Source organism: Microcaecilia unicolor, chromosome 11 (genome assembly GCF_901765095.1).
Source record: "Microcaecilia unicolor chromosome 11, aMicUni1.1, whole genome shotgun sequence".
In the NCBI taxonomy this organism is placed as follows: domain Eukaryota; kingdom Metazoa; phylum Chordata; class Amphibia; order Gymnophiona; family Siphonopidae; genus Microcaecilia; species Microcaecilia unicolor.
The window spans coordinates 201,291,719-201,317,903 of record NC_044041.1 but is presented as its reverse complement, the minus strand read 5'-3'; the positions used below and the strand labels follow the sequence as shown (position 1 = coordinate 201,317,903).

The 26,185-nt window shown below is 44.5% G+C and overlaps 1 long non-coding RNA gene across 1 annotated transcript; it reads right to left on the bottom strand.

The window, feature by feature from the left end:
• Positions 1–213: 213 nt before the first annotated feature.
• On the bottom strand, positions 214–22,007 carry LOC115479701. Its single transcript, XR_003943739.1, has 3 exons — positions 21,913–22,007; positions 19,341–19,347; positions 214–225 (listed from the first exon to the last, which is right to left on the bottom strand). It is a non-coding gene; the product is annotated as an uncharacterized LOC115479701 (long non-coding RNA).
• Positions 22,008–26,185: the final 4,178 nt, after the last annotated feature.

Below are 26,185 nucleotides of genomic sequence, written 5' to 3'. Positions count from 1 at the left end.
TTGTTCTGCTAGGATTATATCTATCCTATAATTTGCAAAGATTTAAATATTAACAAAAAAAATTAGGATTCAGTAGAGCAAACCCAAAATATCATTCACAAAGTTATATTGTTAATAATTTATTTAATGCCTATAAAAAAAGAAATGCACACGGGACCAGTCAATTGCAATTCCTGGCACAATCTAATTAAGTTTCAAACAGATGTACAATTTATAGGGCTAACTCTCAGCTTAACATTTTTAATAACACTTCTCAGGACTGACCTTATTAGAGCCATTTTTTAAAAAAAATGCCAGAATCAAATGATAGGGTGTTTGTCAAGCAGGAAAACAAACTGCAGTATTTTAATTCAAGTAATGAGAACCGTAAATGAAGCATTAGCGCAGTTCTGTTTGGAAGGGCTGGTGGGACAGGAATGGAATGGTTTTGAGTTCAGCTTTGTCCTGCAGTTAGCAGTTTGATAGTTTTTATTTTCCGTTCTGGGAACCGGGAGAGCTGCGTTCATACCTGCGCCTGAAACTGCCCGTCATCAAGGGATCCTTTTACAAAGCTGCATAAGGTTCTACGTGCGCCCAACCTACTACTACTAATCATCATTTCTATAGCGTTACTAGACGTACGCAGCGCTGTACACTTGAACATGAAGAGACAGTCCCTGCTCCACAGAGCTTACAATCTAATTAGGACAGACAAACAGGACAAACAAGAGATAAGGGAATATTAAAGTGAGTTCTGAACAAGCGAATAAGGGTTAGGAGTTAAAAGCAACATCAAAAAGGTGGGCTTTTAGCTTAGATTTGAAGACGGCCAGAGATGGAACTTGATGTACCGGCTCAGGAAGTCTATTCCAGGCATATGGTGCAGCGAGTTAAAAGGAACGGAGTCTGGAGTTAGCGGTGGAGGAGAAGGGTGCAGATTAGAGAGATTTACCCAGTGAACGGAGTTCCTGGGGAGAAATGTAGGGAGAGATGAGAGTGGAGAGGTACTGAGGAGCTGCAGAGTGAATGCACTTATAGGTCAATAAGAGGAGTTTGAACTGTATGCAGAAACGGATAGGAAGCCAGTGAAGTGACTTGAGGAGAGGGCTAATATGAGCATAACGATACTGGTGGAATATTAGTTGTGCAGCAGAATTTTGAATAGATTGAAGAGGAGAGAGATGGCTAAGTGGGAGACCTGTGAGAAGCAAGTTGCAATAGTCTAAGCGAGAGGTGATAAGAGCGTGGATGAAGGTTCTGGTAGTGTGCTCAGAAGGGAAAGGGCGAATTTTGCTGATATTATACAGAAAGAAATGACAGGTTTTAGCAGTCTGCTGAATATGTGCAGAGGAGGAGAGGGAGGAGTCGAAGATGACCCCAACCTGCACCAAAATGGAGTTACCACCCGGCTACCGTGTGGCTCTTGCAGTCATTTCATTTTTGGTGTGCATAATTCTCTGCAGCTCACCTAAAGTGAGGCATCTGGACACTGTGCTCCATGTGCAAATTATTTATTGCAATTATGCACACAACTGTCATCATACACTACTTAGCGTAAGTCCGTGAAAGCACTAATGCCAGCTGAAAGGCTGGTGTAACTATATTTAGTTTTTATAACTGACAATATTCTGTAACCTACGTAAGTGCAAGGCACGCCCTCTGACCCAGCCATGCCCCTCCCAGCCCCACACCCCCTTACAGTTATGCATTTTGGATTTTGCATGCACGTTTTGTAGAATACCGACTAAGGGCAGTTACACATCTCACTCATTGCAAATTAGAATTCATTAACACCGACTATAAGCAAAGATATATCCAAAAACAATGGTCCACATAAGCTTTCAGGACTTTGGGAGTCCTTCATGGGAAGAAAGGATAGCTGTGGTGCTTAGTGCAAAATCACCAGGCCTCAGATTTGGCTTCAGTTTCATATTTCTCTTTTCTGGAGTTTGAAAACGAAAGATTATGCACTGAGAAACCTTTCTTTTTTTGTCATAGCTTTTACAAAATGATCCTTTTCAGTTGAAATACCCACCGTCAGTTTGCTTTCTTGGCAGTTGGCCTCTTCTGTGCTTTTAAGCCAAGTTATCCTGACAATGAAGCCAGAAAAGCTGCTTTAAGATCTGAAAAAGAGAACTGGAGCATCATTTTTATTTTCAAAAAGATTTCTCCTGCTCGTGTCGATGGTGAAAAAAAAAAAAGCTTTTTGAAAATGGAGCCAAATGAAATGAAAGGAAGCAATTTCCATGGAAATGTTCCTAGATATCGGTGGAATCAGGGGATGCATTTAACAATTTCTTAACTGAAATCTTTTTCAACATTTTCCTTTTTTTTATTTTTTTTATGTGCATGCTTAGACCCGGGAGTTTTGAAGAGCAGGGTGAAATATATTTATCTTCTGGAACAAAAGCACAAATCTATTTCCGTCAAAATGGTGGTTTGCAGGTTTCGTGCCCTTAGAGACACAACCGAGACACATTGAGGCATTGGCTTCTAACTTTGGGACCGATGCAGGAAAAGCGCGCAGACATTAGTGCAGGGTTAGCGTGATGTCTATGTAGAATTTTGGTGCACAAGGCAGAAAAGGGTTTTGCACAGAAACTTCGCATTAGACACCAGCACAGAGCATATTAAAATCAGTGGTAAGGAAGCTATTAGCTATTTAGGGGCCAAGCTGCGGGAAAAAGAACCCTGCGCTGGTGAGAGGGGCCGTTTTTCCCACACGCCAGGGCCCTTTTTACCGCAGCGGGTAAAAAAGTCCCCTGCACACATGGCCGTGCGGTACGAGAACTCTTACCGCATGGCCATGCGACAGGGAGTCTTACTGACACCCACTGAGGTGGCGATAAGGGCTTCCACGCTAAGCCGGCGGTAACCAGGCAGCGCATGGCGATGCCTGATTACCGCCAGGTAACCACCTCGCAAGCCATTCCAGGGGTTTTTCTTTTTGTGGGAGCAGTCAAGCTGTTGCAGTTGCAGATCATGCGCTACTGTTCTTATTAGCACCTGGTACCTGTTGAGAGTTTGCCTCCTTCTCACATTAACTCTATGTTAGCCAGTTGGTGTGTGGTGAGTATAACACGCTGGCTAATGCTTCCATTCCCCCTGACACAAAAATTCTGAAAAAAATGCAGTACTGCAAGGTGTAACGCGCAGAAAGAGGCAGACTTCGGCAAAACCTGTAGCCTGTTTCCACACGTTAACCCCCTAATTCTGTACAAATCTAATTTAATCCACCCATCCCGGCAGAAGGTTCCAGGAGGTTTACAAATGCAAAAGCACAGCAAAATTGAAAACCAGCAAAAATAAATCATAAAAATAGAAAAACATAAAATCATCCATAAAATGTCATCAAATAAATAATCGCACATAATTTATTTATTTAAAAATTTGTGGTCCGCCTACAACTAGGCGGATCACAAATCAACATACATAATAAAAAGCAAAAAAGTCAATAACAGGCACTATTCAAAAAAATAACAGACAACATCAGTCCCATGCAAGTTCAAACAGACGTATTCAGTAACTTAGGGATCCTTTTACTAAAGTGTGCTGAAAAATGGCTTGCGGTAGTGTAGGCGCAGATTTTGGGCATGTGCCAATCTATTTTTCAGTGTGCCTGTAAAAAAAGCCCATTAAAAAAAAAATTTGCCGAAAATTTGCGGCAAAATGAAAATTGCTGCGCGTCCGTTTTGGGTCTGAGACCTTTACCGCCAGCCATTGACCTAGCGCTAAAGACTCACGTGGTAATGACCTACGCGCACCAAATGCCACTTGGCGCACGTAGGCGACGCTTGCCAGAAAATAAAAAATATTTTTCAGGCGCGCATAGCGGATGCGTGGGAAAAATAAGAAATTACCGCAAGGGCCATGCAGTAACTTCATTTTGGCAGACATTGGGCATGCGTAGATGCTTACACGGCTTAGTAAACGGGCCCCTTACTCAAGTAACCTGGTAACTTGTTCCAGATTTGCGAACCCGTTGTTGAGAACTGTGAAGATGAGGCTTCTGCTCCCACTCACCAGCAGGCCTCACTGGCCTGTGGACTCTGAACAAGACTCCAAACAGTCTCTTCCCAGCATCTCACTCAGGGTGAGCTGGTTCTCAGTATGCAAATTGTATGCAGATTAGCATGTTATCCTTTCACGCTCAGGGTGACCTGGTTCTCCAGAGGCAAAATTAAACAAGTCTTACCAACAGCATATTCAGGCAATTCTTTATTCCAGCCCCTGGGCACAGTTCTTCTAGCTTAAATACTTTATACATTTACATATCTTCACACTGAGCCTCCCCACATAGATTCCGGGGCTCAGCACTAACCTCAATACTTTGGGGACTTCTAACCCCAGGCTTTGCAGCCTGCTTCTCAGTACTGGGACACCCAGTCCTTCCTGCTTTGGACACACAGTCCTTTCTTTCTTTGGACACACAGTTCCTCTAAGTACTGAGGCTACACAGTCCAACACTAATGCTTTAGGGACTTCTTACCCCAGCCTGTTTTTCTTCCTTGAGCACACAGTCCACCACAAGTCCCTAGGGTTTAGCCAGTTCTTTCCAGGGGGATTCTCTTTCTTCAGCTACCAGCTCTCCTCTTTTTTTTTCACCCCTCAGGTGGGGTATAAAGTGGTTAATTAGCTACACAGGACCCAGCCCATAACCTCCTACACCTGTGGACCTCCCAGGGCTCTCCCCGGTCCTAGCGACCTCCAGCTATTCTCCTAGCGCCCTCTAGTGGCCTACCCCGGACATCCTGGACATTTTTAGGGGAACGGCGCCATCTAGTGGCCTGCCCCGGCTAGGACAGCCTCTTATTTATCACAGAACGCAGTGTTTCTTGTGTTAGCATATACCACGTTTGCGATTTATCATTCATCAAAACAGACGCATAGCCAGGCTGAAGACGCAGAGGTAAAGTCATAATACTCTTTAGTAAAAGGACCTCTTAAGCTCCTAAATTTGGTTGAAAATAGCTTTTTTTTGATTGGCTTGATATTTAAAAAAAATTAAAAAAAAAAAGGCTGAGCTGCCAGTTCTCTTGGTCACAGTGCAAGCCACCCTTGTACTCAATCAGAAACCCTTCCCTGTTCCTGCTCTGGGGAGATAAGACACTCTGGGGCTCATTTTCAAAGCACTTAGACTTATAAAGTTCCATAACTTTGCAAGTCTAAGTGCTTTGAAAATACGCCTCTCTGTCTCGTAAAGTGGAAATGCTGAGTGTAGTGTGAGCAAGACTTCCACTCGCCAGCCTACTGCTGACTTCATGAATATTGATGTAACATCTGGATGCCAGAACAGATACACCGTAATTTTATCAGGGTGACAAAAGAGAGACTCCCTTGAGGGGACTGGCAGAATTATCCAACATTAAATGTCACTTTGTGTCACGAGACATTGTTTTAAATGTAACATGCCATTAATAGAATTGAGTCATCCCTGGGGAAGGGGGGTGGGGGGCGGTGTGGCTGTAGCTGCCTGGCTGATTGCAGTGCATGAGCCATCAGTATCTTCAGTGAATATTTTAAAAACCCCAATATAGTTCACCTAACTATATACAAATGCCCCAAAGGAGAGGAGGTGACTATAAGCCAAAAAGATTTTTAAATCAAAATCTAAGTCCAATCAGCATTTAGCACCTAGAGGAAACGTTCATATCAATCAGCTAAAAATATACGCATTTAGAGTCGGCAAAATGAAAATTATGTTTAATGTAATTATGTAATAAATTATGTAATACCAACTGTATCTTTTTTTTTTACTCTGGAATGGCGATTGCCATGACGGAACATTGTAAGCCACGTTGAGCCTGCAAATAGGTGGGAAAATGTGGGATACAAATGCAACAAATAAATAAATAAAATTGCCACGCATCTGTTCTGGGTCTGAGACCTTACCGCCAGCCATTGACCTAGCGGTAAAGACTCAGGCGGTAACGACCTACTCGTGCCAAACGCCACTTGGCGCACGTCTTCTTATGCTCATCCCAAAATACAAAATATTTTTCAGACGCGCATATCAGATACGCACCAAAAATGAAATTACCGCAAAAGCCACGTGGTAGCAACGCAGGAACTCCATTTTAGCGCACAATGGGCACACATAGATGCTTATGCAGCTTAGTAAAAGCCCCCCCCCCAAAAAAAAATGACCACTGGAGGGATATAGCTCCCCTTACTCTCCCAGTGGTCAATGACCCCCCCCAGCCCCCAATTTCCATGCTTAAGAGTTCTAGTGCAGGTAATGTATATGCAGCGGCGATTCTAGGTCGGCTGCCACCCGTGGTGGATCGCTACTGCGTCCCCCTCAGGGTGCAGCACGACACCCCTCCGGCGCAATGACAACCCCCTCCCTGGTGCATCAAGCCCCCCCCGGGTGCATTCTTGCCTGCTGGAAGGTGCAGAGAGCAGCCGCGCGCCTGTCGGCTCCACTGGCTCCACGCTCCCTCTGCCCCAGAACAGGAAGTAACCTGTTTTGGGGCAGAGGGAGCAGGGAACCAGCGGAGCCGACAGGCGCGTGGCTGCTCTCTGCACCCTCCAGCAGCATGCACCCGGGGTGGACCGCGCCCACCACCCCGTCCTTGGTACGCCACTGTGCATATGCAAAGCAGAAATAGGTTGAGCTAACATGAAAAATGTCTTTACAATTAGCATTACTGTATCTTTAATTGGCCATACACACCCCTATTACAAGCACATGTGGTTGCCTAATTCTATAAAAACCCTTTTTCCATGTAATAAATTACCCCATAAAAGCATAAGACGCCATCCCAAGGAGACAGTAGGATTTGAAACCCTGTCTTTTTCCTGCTGGTATAACTGCTAGGCTACTCCTGTACTTTGTGGAACGTAATCGCCCCGCATGTGGAAGACAATCACTCAGAGACCCCCCCCCCCTCCATCCCCAAAGTGCTCTCAGCAAAGCCAAGACCTTGTCAGGCACTGTAATCTTTAGCAGAAGGGGGGGGGTTGTAATCACTGAAGTCATCCTGAAGGACTCTCCTACAGGTGTTCCAATCAGTTTCCATGTTTCAATTTCTCCCTTTCTGTTTTTTTTTCTATTTGTTTCCCTTCTCCTTTGGCAACGTAAAAGAAACTAAAATGTATGAGATTTATGGGTGTTCAGGCATTCTGAGTTTGAACAGAGAGCTGAGAATAATGGTATCTGTAAATAGCAGAGAGCGGGTGTCGGGCCCCCGCTGCATGGCCACCCCGACTCCGGCGCTGTTTATCACTGCACAGATGGCACTGTGAAAATGTCCCTAATGAAATGTATCTGTGGCAGAGGCGGAGGAAACGGGAAAAGCAGAAGGGAGGCCGACACTGGGAATTGCAGCAGGGTTTTCTTTGTTCCTTGTCATGAGCAGAGGATTGGTAGTTTGGTCGTCATCCACTTCTCAACCCTACTTGACCTTGATTCAGTCCGACATAAAAAATCCAACTGTCCAGAGAGCTCTGAGCTGGGCTTTTTCTGTGCTGGAAAGGCAGAATGGGAGGAAGTTGTTTTCTCACAGAACTTACCTCTGTGAAAACAGCCCCTGTCTACATGGGAAAAAGTATGTGAGCTGGTTTACAGGGTAAAGGAGTGGCACAGAGACCAGAGGTAGGGCAGCCTGGCTGAAGAAAATGTAGACTCCTAATACCATAACCCGAGAGAGGCTGGTTCTGATTGAACTTGCTAAAAAGAAATTAAATTGCAAGTCAACTTTGCAAGCAATGAATAATAAAAGTGAAAGTGACAGCGCCGAGGCACCTTTTCACTGTAAATTGCACCCGGGGAATAGAATGTCAGAGGAACAGAGGCATCCTGAGCTTCAACATTTTCTCCTGATAGTAATTAGTGTCAAGCAAAAAAAAAATTGTCAATGAAATGTTTAGCTCAAAGCCAGATATTCTGTAGACAATGGAATGGAAAACCATGGGGAGTTTTCGATAATTTCTAAAAGTTTACTTGTCACTGGGATATTTCGGGGTAATTCTAGGAGGTAGGTGCCACTTATGCATGGCAAAAACGCCATTGATTGACAGGTGCTTAAGTACCAGAGCGTCTTAACTGCAAGAGGCGGAGCCTGAGTGGGCCATGAGTGTGCTTCCCAGTTAGGCGTGTAATTTATAGAACAGTACACATTGCTTGGGGGGTGTTTTACAAAGGTCTTTATTTAGGTGCGCTGACATTTTTAGCGCACGTTAAAAATAGGCGTGTGCTAGCCGCTAAAGACACCCATAGGAATACATAGGTGTCTTTAGCAGCTAGTGTGTACCTATTTTTAAGCAGTGGCGTAGCTATGTGGGGCCTGGGCCCCCCGTAGATTTGGCCCTGGACTCTTCTGCTGACGACCCTCTCGACCTCCCCTCCCGCCGCCAACCTACCATCTCCAACCTGCCCTCGCCGTTGCCTACCTTTGCTGGCGGGGGACCCCCAACCCCCACCAGCTGAGGTCCTCTTCTTCCTTCATTCTGTTTCTGAGTCTGACGTCCTCCGTTTGTCTTAAATTTGCTTTTCCTCTCTCCAACGTGAAAGTGCTCAGGAGTTAAGCTTGTCCTCGTGTGGGGACCGGCGCATTTACCAAAAATACTTCTTCCTCCTTGGCATTTCCTACATGGCCTATTAATGACTTTAGAGCCTCCTTCTACAAAGCAGTCAACACAGACTTGAGGAGCCAGCAGCTAAGGTCCTAAATGGAAGCCAATTTACAATTGAAAAGTACAGTGGTCCCTCTAGAAATTCTTCGGAGATGTTGTTTTCAGTCAAGCTTATTAAAGAAGTACGAATGTGGTCTACTGGGTGCCTTGCTAAGTGGAAATAAAAGAGGTATTTGTACGAATTAGCTTGGCCCACTGTCTTCTTGTAAAGTGAGACAGCTGTGCCTCCCCTCTCCCCCGAGCTTATGCCGACTCAGAAAATGCAAACATCGGAGGATTTCCGCTGGGGATGTTCATAAAAGGAGGTGTTTGGGGTTGGACGACACAGTCATACATTTCAATTTGGACCCCTGATATACACTGTCAGGGGCCCTTTTACTAAGCTGTGTAGGGCGCCTACATGCTCCCAACATGCATCAATTTGGAATTGCCAACCCGGCTACCACATGGCCCGGGCGGTAATTTCAATTTTTACGCTCATCCACTACACGCGCCAAAAGGCATTCTACGTTCGTAGACCATTAACGTTCGGTTAACACTTGAGACCTTACCGCTAAGTCAATGGGTGGCGGTAAGGACTCGGACCCAAAATGGACATGCAACAATTTTAATTTTGCCGAATGTCCATTTTCAGTAGAAATTTTAAAAAAGGCATTTTCACAAGGCCGCAGAAAAATGGATCTGCGTGCATCCACAACACGGGCCTATACTACCCTCAGGCCATTTTTCAGCGCACCTTAGTAAAAAAGACCCCTTAGTAATAGTCAACCGCAGCAGTCAGTGTTTATCTTAAATGCCAGCCACGGGTGTCTAAATGTCCATATGTATTCAAGCAGTGATGGCAATGAATATTCATAATCAGTAGTGACTGATACTAGCTAAATAGTTATCGACAATATTCAGCCGCTATCTGGAGAGTCGTGTGGTATAAGTTGGGACGGTGTTTTTGATGTCCTTTCCAGATAGCAGCACAGACTGCGTTTAACGGCGAATTAAAGCTGCGAGCCTTGTCTTAGCTATCTGCTCTTGCAAGTATTTGAATGGAATTTTGGACCATCTTTCTTTTGTGTTTGCATCCTCTCTGGGGGGAGACGTTAATCATTTACCAGTTCTGATGAACTCCATCGCAATTTCATTGTCTCCTTCAGTATATCACGGCAGGAAGAACTCATCAACTCTGCAGAAGTGATAGAAAGGGAAGCCGGGGGGGGGGGGGGGGGGGGGTGGTTGCCGGAGTTTGTAAAATCTAGTTTAGTCACTGATGGTACCTGACAGAAATTTTAAAACTGATCTGTCTAATACGTTTTCAATTTGCAAGCCCTTGCCTTTAGGTCCTGAGATTTATTTCCATGGGGAGAACAATTTTCAGAGTAATTTACCCAGATAAATAATAAATCGGAGGTCTGAAAATTGGCCTCTTTCGATACGCTTTAAATGGAAATGTTTTGGGCAGGACCAGAAAATAACGCTCACTGAGAAGAACACAGATTGGATTGTATAAAATGAGGGCAGATCAGTGTAAAAAGCCTTATGGGCTAATATGGGGATTTTGAATGTGGAAATTAATGGTCACCAATGTTCCTTACATTGTAATGGGGAAACCCTATTATGCATTTTAGATTCGTAAAGCAACTTAAGAGACACATTTTCTGTTATCTGAAGTCTGTGAAGATGTATTTGGGGTAGACCATGCAAAAGGGAATTACAATAGTCCAATCGGGACAAGACAAGTGAATTTATTTATTTATTTCATTTGTATCCCATATTTTCCCACCTATTTGCAGGGTCAATGTGGCTTACATGGTGTTCGCCAGTTCCGGTATGAACAAATACAAGGTGATATTGTGGTAGAATAAGGTTCATGTATGGCTGATGTATTTGGGAACGTAGGGAGGAAGAGGGAGGATGGGGTGTGTCCATTACGATCTTTGGGTTGTGTTGCAGGTACTCTGGCTTTTATGTTGGGTCGGTGGGATGTGCCATCTTGAACAGGTTTGTTTTTAGTTCTTTCCGGAAGTTTAGATGGCCGTATGTTGTTTTTACTATTTTTTGGCAGGGCGTTCCATAGTTGTGCGCTTAAATAGGAAAAGCTGGATGCATACGTTGATTTGTATTCGAGTCCTTTGCTGCGTGGGTAATTAAACAATAGTTCCAGCCTGATAATTCCATTTCAACTCATCAAATTGCTAGACTGAAGCAAGTAAATTTTAAGATCCCCTTTTACAAAGTGGAAGTAAACCCAACGCAGGCTTACTGCTCGCTAAAAATGAAGTACTGCTGGGCTACTGCAGTAGTTCCCACCTCCAGCGGGTGTTACATCCGGTGCTACCAAATTTTTTTATTTTTGTAGTGCTGGAGTGTACCCGATGGTAATCGGGCAGTACCGCGCACTGCCTGGTTACTGCCGGGTCAGCATGGGAGCACTTACCACCACCTGAATGGGTGGAGGTAAGGGCTCCCCCCCCCCAAAATGGCCACATGACAAGTGCAAGCACGTGGCCACTTCCTGAAAAAAAGAAAGACCTACCCTTTACCCGCTGCGGTAAAAGGAAGCCTTGGCGTGCGTCAAAAACACATACCAATGCCAGCGCAAGTCCCCCTTTTGCCACAGCTTGGTAAAAGGGACCCTAACAGCCGTACAAAATTCCAAAAGGTCATTAATAGATCTCGCAGAGGGAGGAACCTTGTTCTGCAACCAGGTCATAAAATAACAGTAAGTTCGAAAACGAGCACAGTCTAACTGAAAGGATCCGGCAGGAGGTAAAAGAAAACGTCTCCCAATCTGGAGTAGAAATGGGCAGTTTATCGGAAAAGTACAGGAATGCAGACATGAGACTACCTTTGTTAACACAATAGGTGAGGGCAGTGCAAAAATTTGATAAACAACTAGATGGGTTGGTATCTTCCATTGAAGAAAGGTCACCAGTCTTAAGGTCATTGGACTGTCCAATCTTGGTTGCCTGAAATGCTAAAATGTTATCTCTGAATCTACCAGCAAGCTCATTAGCAGTCAAGGCATTAACCTGAGAAGAAGATGAAGATGTCATCCCCTGGATTCTATTTATGGAGCGCCGGGTAGCGCACGGCCAATTTACTTGCGCTACTCAATTATTTGAGCCTATTAGTATTGATAATTGGCTGACAATGACCAATTATCAACACTAGTTGGCAATAATTGGAATTTATGCTCGCATCTTTTTAAGCTTATTCTAAAAAGAGGCGTGCGTAAATTCCAGTATGCATAGCTAAAAAGGGGGCAGGGGCAATGGGAGGGAGTGTGGGTGTGTCAGGGCAATCAATCAAATCTACGTGTGTGGTTATAGAATTCAGGGGAGCACGGTTAGATTTAAGCGCAGGTATTTACGCCAGCTTTTCGCGTAAATGGCTGCGTCTAAATCCAGGCGCATCCACCCGGCCTATGTGCTATTCTATAAACCGCATCTGAATGTAGACGCAGCTTATAGAATACCGCTCGGAGAGTAAATTGGATGCGCCTAGATTTTAGTTACCATATATAGAATCTATAAGTACATAAGCACCGCCATACTGGGAAAAGACCAAGGGTCCATCAAGCCCAGCATCCTGTCTCCGACAGCGGCCAATTCAGGCTTCAAGAACCCGGCAAAACCCCCTCCCCCCCCAAAAAATTTAATAATGTTCAATGGACTTTTCCCTCAGGAATCTGTCCAAACCCCCTTTAAACTCTGTAAAGCCAGCTGCTGTCACTACATTCTCTGGCAACGAGTTCCAGAGTCCAACTACACACTGAGTGAAGAAAAACTTTCTCCTGTTTGTTTTAAATCTACCACATTCTAGCTTCATCTTGTGTCCCCTGGTTCTATTGTTGTTTGAAAGTGTAAACAAACGCTTCGCATCTGTCCGCTCTACTCCGCTCATTATCTTGTAGACTTCTATCATATCACCCCTCAGCCGCCTTTTCTCCAAGCTGAAGAGCCCATGTATTGTACAAATCTATATATAACCTAGAAGGATTAGGGTCCCTTTGCACAAGTACTGAGAAGAATTTCTGCTTAGTTTGAAAGATAGCCTGCTCAGGGCGGATTGTCTGCTCTTGGTACTTGGAAGAAGGAAGCCAATGATGACATGGGGCAGTGGTTGCTACTGCATATTAATATGCGTGGCTACAGGTCAGTGTATATCCACGCATACAACACAACTCAATTATGACATTCACTTCGGTCCATACCTTGGCTAAGCAGAGATGGGGAATCAATGGTCATGGATCCAGGGTGATGTATGAATCCCTTGCCCCAAAGAACTTACAGTCTAAGTCAGGGGTTCTCAACTCAGTCCTCAGGACACACCCAGCTAGTCAATTTTTCAGGATACCCCCAATGAATATGCCCAAGATAGATTTGTATAAAATGGAGCTAATACATGCAAATTATCTCATGCAAATTCATTGGGGGTATCCTGGAAACCTGACTGGCTAGCTGTGTCCTGAGGACTGGGTTGAGAACCTAAACAGATACCTGTGGCAAGGAAAGATAAAGCAAGTAGCTCAAGGTTACAAAGATTATTCATAAAAGTAGTGGGATTTGAACCCAGGTCTCCAGTCTCATACTCTAGCCACTAGGTACTTGGATACAACCCTACCCGTAGGCCATTTTCCCTGTCCCAGCTAAGCCCTAAATGACTTGTGGTCATAAACACTGACCAAACCATACCCTCCTTTCCCAAGGAAATTAGGTCTCGGTTCTAAAATATAAAAATGTAAGCTAACTGTAAGTTTAATTCTTCTTGAGGTTTACAGATTTTGGAGGCTTTGCCGACAGAGACGGAAGTTGGTTATCCCAGGTGGCAGCTCTGATTGATTGACAGGGAACCTCATGCCAACTGTGCGGATGCGATTCAAGATAAAATGCTAGTTTCTAAATTAATCCTGAGCCTGGTATCCGTAACTGCTGTTGTACACGACTGCTTGGCACTTAGATGGGGTAACTGGAGGAACAGATGGTCTTGACCCACCTTTATTTAAAAAGTGACATAATGATGTTTCATACCACATGCTCTGGACTCAGCGAATCTGTCTTTTACCATCTTGACCAAAACTTGGGTGATCTTTTCAAATAGCAGTACAAAGGTAGTTTCAAATGATTTCTGACTTGAAGCTAATAGGAGACATATTGGTGTGTAGAAACTGAGTGGTGGGCAGACTGGATGGACCATGCAGGTCTTTTTCTGCCGTCATTTACTATGTTACTATGTTACTATGTTACGTATGTTGGCTAAGGTGAACTTGTTTGCACAGAGTTTGAGGACCAGAATGATGCACAGTGTTTAAATGGTACTAGAAATTCTGGCCCTCAAATCCACCAAAAATCTAAATTATTTATACTGTTTTTTTAAACCCCAGTAGCATCGCACAGGGTCAATATACACCACCCTCCGTGATTTACACTTTCACTTCTTCATCACTTCTTCAAATCCCTTAAATTTATCTCATATATGTTTTTTTCATTCGAGTCATCTTTACGAAAGATAAAATTTACTCATCTTAATAGTAACATAGTAACATAGTAGATGACGGCAGAAAAAGACCTGCACGGTCCATCCAGTCTGCCCAAGAAGATAAAAAAAGTAGCACATATGAATTTATTTGTACTGTCCTCTTCAGTGCACAGATCGTATAAGTCTGGCCAGCCCTATCCCCGCCTCCCAACCACCAACCCCGCCTCCCAACCACCAGCTCTGGCACAGACCGTATAAGTCTGCCCAGCACTATCCCTGCCACCCACCACCGGCTCTGGCACAGACCGTATAAGTCTGCCTAGCACTAGTCCCGCCTCCCAACCACCGGCTCTGGCACAGACCGTATATGTCTGCCCACACTAGCCCCGCCTCCCAACCACCAGCTCTGCCACCCATTCTAGGCTAAGCTCCTGAGGATCCCTTTCTTCTGCACAGGTATTGTCTGCTTGGGGGTTTCTCATCTGACATGGCACGTGTTTCGCCTCCAGCTTTCTCAAGGATATTCCCCTGCAATGAGGCCATTAAAACCTCAATCGATATATAACTATTATGAAAAATATTTGTTAATAAATCACCCCTATCTTTCAATACCTCCGACTCATCTTGTTGACCTAATAACTTCATTCAATCAACATGGCGGCCGCATCTTACTCATACAAATTTATAGTATCAGCTGATTATAAACCAACCAATCACAGGACCCAGGATCATACTACCATCATCCACTCTAGCTCTGCATTGAGCCCGGTTGGAATAACTGTAATCAAACAAAAATATCCAATACTGTTCCTTATAATTTAAAACTTCTCAAGATATTAACACAGGTGTTTAAATGCTGACACAAAAGAGCATCATTTCTATCGTATGAATCCCAGCAATAACAAGCTCCTCCCACAACCAAATGGCTTGGATTTTGTCGTTTCTGAGATGGGCGTCCTCGGTTTTCATTATCGCTGATAACCGGGGATAACCATCTCTAAGGACGACCTAAATGTTGAGATTTGGGCGTCCCCAACTGTATTATCGAAACGAAGGATGGCCGACCATCTTGTTTTGATAATACGGATTTCCCCACCCCTTTGCGTGGACGTCCTGCGAGGACGCCCTCAGGAAAACTTGGGCGCCCTGTTCAATTATGCCTCTCCACGTAACTTTGTAAGTCTATGTGCTTTGAAAATGAGTGCATCTGTAGTTCACCAAAATATCTTTCAAAGGAGGAAAAGGTCTCAGATGTCACTGGATCACTCTGCCCTAATCAATGGTCAAGGGTCAGACAACACAATCACTTACTGACTGTTTTAATCATCGACCAAAACCCTTTAATTTTGTAGAAATACTGTTTCATTAAATTTTCATATTTTTCTAAAATTAATTCAAAAGGAGTGAGCATTCAGTCAATCCATATAGCATTCAATTGATAGCTATATGGATTGATGAATGATCACTCATTCTGAATTAATTTTAGAAAAAAATATGAAAAATATAAAAAATTAATGATACAGTATGTCTAGAAAATTAAAAATAAGGATGGGGGGGGGGGGGGGAATGGGCAATGTTATAGAATCTGGCCCAGTGCATGTAAATCTAGGTGGGAGCAGGGGCGTAGCTACGTGGGGCCACGGGGGCATGGGCCCCCACAGATTACGCCCTGGCCAGCCAAAGAGTCTTATTCAGCGCCGGTCGACTCCAGCGCCTTCGTTGTGTGATCATGCACGGCTACATGCACGGTGCAGGATGTAAGGCATCATAAACAGATGATCACACAACGAAGGTGCTGGAGTCGACCGGTGCTGAATAAGACTCTTCGGCTGGCGGGGATTGGGGACCCCCACCAGCAAACAAGGTACCTGATGCGGTGGCTGGGGGGGGGGGGCAGCGGGGGGAGGCGGCTAAACAGTGCCCACATCCCGTCGAGGTCTGGCTACGCCCCTGGCGGGGAGTTATGCTATGTTTTCATTAGTGTAAATGGATGTGCGTATTTTTAAGTACTGGTATATTAACTATGCGTATTCTATATACCAGCCTCAATCTATGTGCCGCTTATAGAATACTAGCCGTTCAGCCTGTAAAAACGGGCTAGTATAGGAAGGGGGGGTTTGGAAAGCCCCCCCCACCCTGCCACCGAGTTCACCCCTGTCGCTTCCCCTCCGAGTTCGCACCCCCCGGAGCCGTCGCCACCCACCTTCCACGCGGTCGGGCCCTCGCTCCGCTATTGAAACAGTGAGAGCACGCAGCACACAGCTCTACTGCTGAGTTGCCGTGGCCTTCCTTCTTCTCTGCCTGTGTCCCGCCCTCGTGTGACGTAACGTCGTCGAGGGCGGGACACAGGCAGAGAAGAAGGAAGGCCGACGGCAGCTCAGCAGAGCTGTGTGCTGCGTGCCCTCGCTGTTTCAATAGTGGAGCGAGGGCCCGACCGGGTGGAAGGTGGGTGGCGGCGGCGACTCCGGGTGGGGGGAGCGTTAGAGACGGCGGTGTCCCTCGCAAATGCGCAGTAGAGACCCTCTCTGTTCCACCCCCGTCATCACGTATTGACGCGGGGGCGGGGCAGAGAGGGTCTCTACTGTGCATTTGCGAGTGAGTACGACACTCGCCATTTATTATATTGATGCTTAGCTGGAAATATTTACCTCATGGATTTTTTAGGCACCATATATAGAATCTGGCCCTTAATGCCATGTAGTAAAAAGGCCCTTATATGGTCTATTGTCGGCAGTACAGGTAAGGATTCTTCACCTAGTAAAACCTTGGTTTCCTTATGAGAGAAAAGCAAGTGAAAGCGGAACTAAGAACCTGCACTAGTTACCCTGATCTACACTTTCATAAACGAAAAAAAAAAGGCTCCTATCTGTCTCTCCCTCATCACAGGATTACAAAACCACTATGATATGAAACAGAGTTCGATACAACACAGTCTAGCACAGTGGTGAAAAGTCACCTTTTATTCAAATGAGCCCAACATGGCCACGTTTTGGCTTCTGCCTCCCTCAGGACAAACAATTATCCTGTCGCCTTAATTCATCTTCAAGCAGTAAAATTCTGGAATTCTGATTCCAGCATATTACCAATAGATCTCTCAACGTATTTTAAAACAAGTAGACTGAGGAAAATGCTTACTTGAGGGGCTGAATAGTATCAGCCTCATTGAATACAGGAAGTATCCGCTCTGCGAAATACCTCATGACTGCCTCTAGATGTTGAGGAAGCCATTTTGAGGCTTGAGAGTTGGCATGGCTAGAGGCAACTGGGGATCACTCTTGCCCAAAAGAACACTAGACCCCCCAGGAATTATAAAGGTAGTAGGCTCAGAGGAGCCTATAGGGTGTGAAGGGCATTAGTGTGTGTGGGGGGGGGGGGGGGTCTGGGAGGGTATTGCTGTTCTGGGAGGGGAGATCTGGGAGCAGATGCTATGCTTGGGGGTGGGGGAGTATGGTCCAGGAGCAGATACTGTGCTTGTCTCTGTGTGTGTGGGGGGGGGGGGGAGGGGGTCCAGGAATAGAGTCATCTTTTGGCCAGGGGTGGAGGGAGGAGAGTACAGACCCTAACTGTAGCCACAACCTGGAAGCTATTTGAGTGCTGGGCAATATTCGGAGCTTGCAAAGCTAGGACGGCCTTTTGAGTGGTCCAATTGGGTTGCATAGCTAAGCAGGCACCGGTACTGAATAGGGTCGGCTCTTGCCCGACTCCACCCCGGAACTCCTCTCCGCTGTCTGGCTTCACTTTCAGCAGCTAGAGCCGATAGTCAATGGCACTGCCCTGGTGGTCATCCCACTGAGCACGATTTAACTGTAGGGAACCTCTCTCCTCTCCACTTAAATCGCTTTGAATATTGCCTCCACTGTTTATCTCAGAAAAGGCTCCGCATTATAAGTACCCATCAGTAATGGTCTGGTTAGGCCATAAAAATAGGAGTGCTAGTGATCTGCCAGTGCTACGTTGTTCGTTCAATATGAATTAATTTATACAAAACCAGCAGCCATTCTAATAGCAGCAGACTACCATGCAAATCTATCAACATGCTTAAGGCGAGCCGGTTCAGCATAATGCACTCTTGAAAGGGTTAAATACTGCCAATCTCACTGAAATGAAGAATCTGCTCTAAAAATATCCATAAAAGTTAAACATACGCACGCCTAGGGTATTATGTAACCCACATTGAGCCTGCAAACAGGTGGGAAAATGTGGGATACAAATGTAACAAATAAATAAAATAAATAAATAAGGAGGATCTGGGAGCATTTGGACATAAAGAATAATCTAGACATTTTGCTACATTACCACTTCTTGATTTAACCACAGGCTACATCGTATTGCCAACCAGTTTCATGTCTTAAGGAGTGGAGGAGTGGCCTAGTGGTTAGGGTGGTGGACTTTGGTCCTGAGGAACTGAGTTTGATTCCCGGCACAGGCAGCTCCTTGTGACTCTGGGCAAGTCACTTAACCCTCCATTGCCCCATGTAAGCCGCATTGAGCCTGCCATGAGTGGGAAAGCGCAGGGTACAAATGTAACAAAAATAAAATAGATACTATTGGAGATTCTACATGGAATGTTGCTACTATTGGAGATTCTACATGGAATGTTGCTATTCCACTAGCAACATTCCATGTAGAAAGCTGCGCAGGCTTCTGTTTCTGTGAGTCTGACGTCCTGCACGTATGTGCAGGACGTCAGACTCACAGAAGCAGAAGCCTGCGCAGCCATATTGGTGATCTGCAAGGGCCGACTTCTACATGGAATGTTGCTAGTGGAATAGGAACATTCCATGTAGAATCTCAAATAGTAGCAACAGTGGAGGAGTAGCCTAGTGGTTAGGGTGGTGGACTTTGGTCCTGAGGAACTGAGTTTGATTTCCGGCACAGGCAGCTCCTTGTGACTCTGGGCAAGTCACTTAACCCTCCATTGCGTGCCGCATTGAGCCTGCCATGAGTGGGAAAGCGCGGGGTACAAATGTAACAAAAAAAAGGGGACACGGTTTTACTCCCAGTACCAGCTAGGTCTGTCCCTTGTGACACGGCGCTTGTTGGCAGCCTTACAGGAAATTCACTCAGGGAAAATCTTATAATGACCTGAAGGGAGATTGCAAAGAGTCTTCTTTGCCTAATGCATTATTAATTGGATCCATCAAAGGGCAAAACCTTGGCTGCTGAATAGCATTTTTGCATTTTTTTTTTCTTTTCTCAGAATCTGTAAAGCACGAGCACGGTATACCTCGCAACTCTCAAGCACTGGGCACGAGGAGCCTCTTGGGAGCCCCTTGTTACACTATTGAGTTGCCCAGAAGTGGCGAGAGCCTCTTGAAAGAAATTAGTAGCACGCGGCTAGAAATACCTCCCCCCATCCTAGTGCACATCTGTCCCAGCGGTCCTCTCTGCCTGCTTGCTCTTTTTGTGACCTTTAAAAACACTTTTTTTGATAGCAGTGACTGATTTTCTTCACTGCACACTTTCAGCTCCAAACTAAGACTGCATTAGTATATTAAAACAACAACAACAAAAAAGCCAGACAGCTTTCTCCCTCCTCTCTCTGAGTCATTCCTGCAAATACTCTTGTTTCTGGCAGACACAGTACCAGCAGCTTCCTCTGGAAAGGGCTCAGTACTACGGGGAGCAGAAGGGGAAGTGCAACTGTGAAAAAGATGAGAGACAAAGCAGCACGGAATAGACCAAAATGATAAAGGATGTGATAGACAGCAGCATGCTGAAAGGAACTGGGGACCAGATAGCATGGAGCAAACTGTGTCTTGTTTGTTTGTCATAATGTCCTTTCGGAAATTCATTTTTAAATTGACAGTTTAGTTAGGCAAAGTTCTGATGTATCAATTTAAACACTTCAAGCAATAGATTTAAGACAAGGTCAAAGACGCAGCCCTGATTTGAAGAGATAAAAGACCTTAGGTTCTCTGGGGTCCTAAAGGGGAGAATTATTCCATAGGGAGGAAAGGTCATCCTTTTGAATTTCCTCAGTCTCCTATTATTTTAATGTGTGTGAGGAGACTTTGTTTTCTGCATCGTTGTATGGGGGGGGGGGGGGGGGAAGGGAGAGATGCACATTCCAGAGAAATGCATTAGGATTGTGAAATTAGTCATAATTTTATACTGGCAGGGATCAAAGCCTGCTGTGTTTCTAGGTTTTTGAAGATAAGCGATTGGATATGCCAAATCTAAATTTGAGTGAAGAATTTTTGCTGTGAAATCAGTAAACCCAGTCTTACAGAGATGCAGGAAGAAGTGGACCTGAATTTCAGCACCATGGAGAGGGTAAATGCCTTCTGCTTAAACCGGAGGGCTGGTGTAGAAATGGAGCAGTATCCAGGAATTTTGGCTCGCTGTAACATGGAGGGACATAATTGAACAGCGCCAGCCATCTCCAGGGCTGGCTCCGTAAATGGGAGGAGCCAACTGTATTTTCAAAAAAGATGGCGAGCCATCTTTTTTTTCAATAATACGGTTGGGGGTGCCCAAATCTCAACACTTAGGCCAACATTAAAGATGGTTGACCTAAATGCTGAGATCGCCGGATTTAGAGATAGGCGCCCTCGGTTTTCGCTGATAATGGAAACCGATGGCGCCCATCTGAAAAACGAACATATCCAAGGCATTTGGTCGTGGGAGGGGACAGGATTCGTAGTGCACTGGTCCCCCTCACATGCCAGGGCACCAATTGGGCACCCTAGGGGGCACTATAGTGGACTTCGCAAATTGGTCCAGGTGCATAGCTCCCTTACCTTGGGTGCCTGAGCCCCCCAACCCCCCACCAAAACCCACTCCCCACAACTATACACCACTACCATAGTCCTAAGGGATGAAGGGGGCACCTACATGTGGGTACAGTGGGTTTCAGGTGGGTTTTGAAGGGCTCCCATTTTCCACCACGTGTAACAGGTAGGGGGGATGGGCCTGGGTCCGCCTGCCTGAAGTCCACTGCACCCACTAAAACTGCTCCATGGACCTGTATACTGCTGTGATGGACCGACTGCTGTGATGGACCGGAGTATGACATTTGAAGCTGGCAAAAAAAGTTTTTAAAGTTGTTTTTTTGAGAGTGGGAGCAGTTTAGTGACCACTGGGGGAGTCAAGGGAGGTGATCCCTGATTCCCCCCGGTGGTCATCTGGTCAGTTTGGGCACTTTTTTGGGACTTGGACCTGAAAAAAAAGGGACCAAGTGAAGCCGGCGAAATGCTCGTCAAGGCCTGCTTTCTTTTTTCCATTATCGGGCGAAGCCGGGCATCTCAAAGCACGCCCCCTTGAAGTTTGGTCAGCTCCGCAACGGAAAGCAGTTGGCGCTGGCCAAAATCTGTTTTCGATTATACCGATTTGGCCGGCTTTAGGAGATGGCCAGCCATCTCCCGATTTGTGTCAGAAGATGGCCGGCGATCACCTTCGAAAATAAGCTGGATAGGGAAATATAATGTGTCCCACTTTTTAGACAGGCTTAGTTGAAACCTCATGGATGCTACAGCGCATTTGATGTCACCACCTCGTATGAAAGCTGCCTTGCCATTGGCTGGGAAGGTGACTGTGCCTTGAAGGGTCATCATGCATGATCACATGATTCTGTCTGACGAATCACAATGGTTGCCCCTAGTTGCTTTTCAGTACAATTGAAATGTAGGCTGTCACTTATCAAGGTTAAGGAAACATTTAGGTTTTGATTTTAGAAGAGGATGTCAATGTAAGAATTCCAAGACTATTTTAAACTCTTTTATAAAAGAAACAAAGGCATCTATGGAACAGGCTCCGAGACCCAACTGCAATAGGGCACAGATTGAGATGCACAAATTTACACCTGCTCAAAAGAAGATACACATTTATTTATTTTTAAAATTTATACCCCTCCTACATCCTAGGCAGTTTCCAAATATATACATACACAATAAAAACAAATACAATTTACCTCACATAAATACTATGTACCATATGAGGACAATCTTATAAAAGGCACTACAAGTTAAAGGGTTAGTGAGCAAATCAGGGGAAGGTGGAATGAGAAATGGGGAAGAGGTCCTGGGAGGGGTTTTTCTCTTTGCTGCAGGAGAAGAGTGCTATGGGAATCCAACATAATTAAAAATGTTCTATTTTTCATTACTTTCTAACAGTTTTGATTTATTTATTTGGATTTAATAGTGACACAGATGTACTAGGTATTTCTGTGTCCCCAGAAGGCTTATAATCTAAATTTTGTACCTGAGACAATGGAGGGTTAAATGACTTGCCCAAGGTCAAAAAGCACCGCAGCAGGATTTAAACCAGGTTTTGCTGGTCCTCGGCCTGGTGCTTTAACCATTAGGCTACCCCTCCACTCCTGTTCCTGTTTCATTAGAAAGAAAAGAAAGCAAGCCACAGGCAAAATGAAAATACCATAACAAAACGAAAACTTCTGCATGTTTTGTACCTGTTCTTCTGTGCAGGCAGCTGAGAAGGGCAATGATGAGCCCATGTGAAAATTTCATCCACATGCACATCTCTCCTCTCATATCTTTGTCTCGGGAAACAGCCCTTAGAAGTTCAGCTACTAGTACACAGAGGTGAGTAATGTTCAGTCAAGTGCTTTTTACGCAGGTCAATGGCTTTGAAAATTGTCTTCACTGAGATTAAAATAATTCTGAGGCAATATGAGCAGGCCTTTGAAAATAATATTTTGGGGCAGATATTCAGTGTTTTGTTGACCTCTACTGGCTTTATAAGCTGCAAATTCAATGCCCGGCCATATCTGGGCTGTGGCGTTGAATTTCCAGGTTTACAGTGCTGGCAAAACCACAGCCAGTTAAGGACCCCTTTTTCAAAGCTGCAGGGAAAGGGGCCCTGCTGTAGCGTTGGCGTGTGGATTTGCCGTGCACCGAGACCTCCTTTTACCGCAGCAGGTAAAAGGTTTAAAAAACATGAAATGGCCATGGGGTAAGTTAAACACTTGCCACATGGCTATTTTCTGGGGTACCCCTTACCGCTACGTATTTAGGAGGCAGTCAGGGCTCCCACACTATCCTGGAAGTAGCCAGGCAGCACAAGGTGCTGCTCAATTACCGCTGGGTGAGCCCTTGGCACTAAAAATTGAAAAAAAAATTTATGTGTTGGGACTGGTGCACAGTGGGCTTGGTAGTGCCAAATTGGCACATGGCAAGCCCACAGTAGGCTTGCTGTGCCTTTGCAAAAGGGCCCCGATGAGCACTTAGGGGCCCCTTTTACTAAGGCCTGCGCTGGTGTAGGCGTGTATTGTGGATGCGCACAGGTCCATTTTTCAGCGCACCTGGAAAAAAGGCATTTTTAAAAATGTGGCCAAAAACGGACATGCGGCAAAATTAAAACAAGCACGCATCCATTTTTGGCCTGAGACCTTACCACCACCCATTGATTTGGCGTTAAGGTCTCACGCGCTAACCGGGTGGTAAGCATCAGCACGCGTACACTTCTGATTACCGCCGGGTAAGCACCACATGGTAGAAAATAGAAAATATTTTCTACTGCACATTTTGGACGTGCATCAGAAATGGAATTACTGCCCAGGGCGGTAGTTCCAGTTTGACGTGTGTTGGACGCACCTATGCGGCTAAGTAAAAGTACCCCTTAACCTGCTATGGGTTACCACATAAAGATAACGCTGACTTTTGTTGTCCTATTTATGCAGTTATCTTGGCTGGTTAAGGGCTGAATACTGACACTAAATCAGCCAAGTGCTGACTGTGCCCCTGGAAAGCCCCCAAAATACATAAGTACATAAGTATTGCCATACTTGGACAGACCAAAGATCCATCAAGCCCAGCATCCTGCCTCCAACAGTGGCCAATCCAGGTCACAAGTACCTGGCAGAAAAACAAAGAATAGCAACATTCTATGTAGAACTCCAAAGAGTAGCAAGATTCTAGAATTCTAAACAAGATTCCATGCAGAATTTCAAAGTGTAGCAACATTCCATGTAGACCCCCAAAGAGTAGCAAGATTCTAGAATTCTAAAGAACAACAAGATTCCATGCAGAATTTCAAAGTGTAGCAACATTCCATGTAGACCCCCAAAGAGTAGCAAGATTCTAGAATTCTAAAGAACAACAAGATTCCATGCAGAATTTCAAAATGTAGCAACATTCCATGTAGAACCCCAAACAGAAGCAAGATTCTAGAATTCTAAAGAACAACAAGATTCCATGCAGAATTTCAAAGTGTAGCAACATTCCATGTAAAACCCCAAACAGAAGCAAGATTCTAGAATTATAAAGAACAACAAGATTCCATGCAGAATTTCAAAGTGTAGCAACATTCCATGTAAAACCCCAAAGAGTAGCAAGATTGTAGAATTCTAAAGAATAACAAGATTCCATGCAGAATTTCAAAGTGTAGCAACATTCCATGTAGAACCCCAAACAGAAGCAAGATTCTAGAATTATAAAGAACAACAAGATTCCATGCAGAATTTCAAAGTGTTGCAACATTCCATGTAAAACCCCAAAGAGCAGCAAGATTGTAGAATTCTAAAGAACAACAAGATTCCATGCAGAATTTCAAAATGTGCAACATTCCATGTAGAACCCCAAACAGAAGCAAGATTCTAGAATTCTAAAGAATAACAAGATTCCATGCAGAATTTCAAAGTGTAGCAACATTCCATGTAGAACCCCAAACAGAAGCAAGATTCTAGAATTCTAAAGAATAACAATATTCCATGCAGAATTTCAAAATGTGCAACATTCCATGTAGAACCCCAAAGAGTAGCAAGATTCCATTCACAATCCCAAGTACATAAGTATTGCCATACTGGGGCAGACCAAAGGTCCATCGAGCCCAGCATCCTGTTTCCAACAGTGGCCAATCCAGGTCACAAATACCTGGCAAGATCCCAATGAAGTACGAAACATTTTATGCTGCTTGTCCCACAAATAGTGGCTTTTTCCCAAGTCCAGTTAATAATGGTCTAGTTTCACATTCAGCGCTAACCGGTTATTTTCACTAATCAGTTAAGTGTCAGTGAATATGATCAGTTAGTCCTGAACAAGTGATTTCACCAGCCAGGAGCTGCTTCTGACTGGTTAAATTGCTTTCAACAAGAACTTCTCTCTGTTTTAATAGGAATAAAACAGGTCTGAAAAGTCAACCGCAAATCTACATACAATGTGCGTTCGGCAAAAGAAGAGCAGTGGTTAATGCTAATTTGCAGCAGGGAGGATGGTGTGAATAAAATTAAGTTGACTCACGGAGGAAATATATAAATTAAACTCATTAATAAGAGCATAAAGACCTCTTTAATGCTTCGGATGTCCCTAGTTCATTTTAAAGAAAGAGTTAATTAAAACCTGTTCTCCCAACAAAGCAAACCAATTAGAGATAATGAATTGATGTCTGTTAATGAGATTAAGAGATTTCCATGGTATCATAAGGGGAGGAAGTGAGGACGATGATGAGGCAGGGCAAAGCAGTAATTCAACCTGAATCACACAAGATTCACTTAGAAATAAAATGTTTAGTCTTAAATCCACACAGTTGCAAATGTTTTCACTCTTTAGGGCCTATTTGTTAAAAACATTTCTGACGTGTTTGGCAAGGCATGGTCTACTCCCACGGAGATGCTCACTGCTCTTAAATTTCTCAGATCAGAGTAATAAGTTATAAAAACCAGAGTCAAATTAGCTTTTTTTGAATTTCTTCAGCAAACGTGTAATCATCCAGATCAATGAATGATCATTGCAGCTCTTTGGTTTGTATTATGTCAGAGTAAGTGGGATTGATGCTTTCTTCAATTAGGGGGTCTTTTACAAAGGCACATTAGTGTTTTTAACCTGCGCTAAACGCTAGAGACACCCATATATTCCTACGGGCGTTTCTAGTTTTTAGCGTGTGCTAAAAATGACCTCTAGATGTTCCCAAATATTCCCAGGTGCAACAAACCGTATGCCAGAGAATTGTATGTTGGGGCCTGACTGAGTGACAGAGGATGGGGATGGAACCCTTTTTCTCTAGCTCGTTTATTGCTCTAGCAACTGAAGGTGGCAGGTGGCTGGGTTGACATGAGCAAAGGTTTTTCATTGTGTACGAAAATGCGAGCACTATTTGCAACACAAAAATTAAAAGCAGAGAGGTGTTTCTTTCAGTGATT